This window comes from Elephantulus edwardii, unplaced genomic scaffold (assembly GCF_000299155.1).
Source record: "Elephantulus edwardii isolate Elephantulus edwardi_28Jun2011 unplaced genomic scaffold, EleEdw1.0 scaffold00044, whole genome shotgun sequence".
Taxonomy (NCBI): domain Eukaryota; kingdom Metazoa; phylum Chordata; class Mammalia; order Macroscelidea; family Macroscelididae; genus Elephantulus; species Elephantulus edwardii.
In genome coordinates this window covers 15374581-15377096 of record NW_006399794.1, presented here as the reverse complement: position 1 = coordinate 15377096, position 2516 = coordinate 15374581, and positions in this window count along the sequence as shown.

Sequence of the window (2516 nt, the reverse complement as noted above, 5' to 3'; positions counted from 1 at the left end):
CTCCTTAGTGTTCAAGGCCTCAGACCTGTTCATGAGATGGTTCTGAAATACAGGTGGGATGAACTCAAGGTCATATTTTGGTTCCCATGGATTCAGTTGAATTTTCCTCAGCTTCAGCTTGAACTTGCATGTGAGTAGTTGGTGGAGTGTTCCACAATCAGCTCCTGGCCTATGTAGAGAAGAATACAAAATAAGAAACTTTAAATTGTGGTCCTTTGTAGTCACACCTTAAAGATATACTGTTTTGGTGATTTATCTAGAGGCAAAGAAACCCTAATTGAGAGAGAGACCCAGATTTAAAGACAGAAACTCAGGCAGACATTCAAAACTCCCTTCTATCCATGGTCAAGAGAAAAATGGCAAAATGCTAATAACCCTGCTGGTGAAAGGACTTGAGTACCTTCTTCATGGTGGTCCCGATGGCCTGCTAGGCCAGAGCACCTATACATACCCATAAAGATAGAGCCTCCATGTACAACTGGCCAACATTAAACCTTAACCACTACCAACTCCTACCACCTGAACAATGACACTGCGCAAACAGTAAACAGATAGGTAAGAGATATACTAGCAGCTACCACACACAAGCCAAGAAAAAGGCTAAAAATGTTCTACCACAAAAATCCCGTTACGATGTGGTGGCAAGAGATCAGTTTCACTAACTTACAGTTTGTATGCAGGGGGTCTCCATTAGAGGTTGACGCAGGACGCAGAAAGATGACTTGCTGGGTATGGATGGGCGATTCATGGGGCATTGATGGACAACATGTGTCTTCCTGAGGCCTATCATGGAATTTGTGGTAGTACAATGAGCCTCAGCCTATGATCCAGTGGGTACAAGGGCAGATACTGACTACATCACTTTTAAATTCAAGTGACACTCACCGCTAAGAGTAGGCTCCCAGGTTGCCACCTTCTGCTTTTGCTCCACAGCTAACATCAACCAAAAAACTTTATACTGTGCTCCTTTGTAGCCACACCTTCAAAGTATACTGACACAGAGATTTACCTACAGGCAGATAGAGCCCAAAGAAGAGAGAGACCCAGAGTTAAAGTCAAGGAAAATATCAGAAATTTAGGCTGACATTAAAAGATCCCCTCAATTAGAGGGCAAGGGGGGGGAAGAAGGCAAAATTCCAATAACCCAATTGGTGAAAGAACTCAAAGAACTTCCTCATGGTGGGACCTGTGACTGCTGGTCAAGAGTATCCACCCACACTAGCAAAGCAAGAGTCTGGGGGTACAAGAACTGACCCACCTTAAACCACAACCACCACCAAGAACTGCCACCAACTGTTCTTTGCACAGATTATCAACAGGTAGCTATAGGGACACACCAGCAACTACCATGCACAAGTCAAGGAAAAGGAAAAAAATATTGTATGCAAAAATTAGAAAATTTTAAAACAGTAAAAACTTCACCATGTATGGAATTTATTATATGAAACCCAATGTGAATGAAGGACTATGTGAAACACAATGTATATGTATGATGTACAATGTGTAGTAATTCTGTATGCAAAACAATATAAAATAAAAATAAATTTTGAAAACAGGACACACACCCAAACAAAATAAAAAAGGAAAACAGGAATGGCAATATTAATTTGTGATGAAATAGATTTCCCGGTAAAATCTGTCCTAAAAGATAAGAAGAATAATGCTCATAGTCTCAAAAGAAATAGAATATATCCTCAATTAATAAGTGTGTATCAAATGATAGAGACACAAAATATATAGAAGCAACTGTAATTGACTTGAAAAAACAGACAACACTAGCTGTGGTACAATTCACTTGGTTCAAATTCACAAGCTATCTTGTGCAAGAAGGATGAGCAATCTCCTCTAGTGCCATTTACCACCTCTGAGAACCTGCTGAAAGGTCAATTACGTGTAGTTTCCAACTTGATCACACACAATAATAATAACAACATCAGCAACAATATAAAAAAAACTCTCATTGAAGAATAGGGCAACTATAAAGGAACTCTCAACAATGATACAGATGAGCTAAACTATACAATCAGCCAACTTGACCTCTACATATACAAAGTACTCTACCCATCAAAACCTCAATTACAATTTTCTCCATTTCACATAGTACATTCTCCAGACTTGACCACATGCTAGGACTCAATGTCCTCAATAAATCCCAAATCATTGAAATACTACAAGCGTCTTCTCAGACCAAAATGCTATAAAATTAGGCATTAACAATAAAGGAAACAGAAAACTTCCCATCACGTTGAAGTCAAATACACCTTGCTTGAAAACTGTTGGATTTTATAAGAAATGAAAAATGAAATTTGAGAAGTTTCTTGAGGTAAATGTGAATTAAAGCAAAATGCATCAGAATCTTTGGATACAGCAATGGCTGTACTTCAAGGCTAGTTCATAGCAAAAAGAAAACAATTTTTTTTTAATTGGGAAAAACATATTGGGGGTACAAGGAGGTGAGGGTTGGGGGCAGAAGGGTGAGGATGGGCCAGGATGCAGTTGCAGAGCTGCACAGTTTG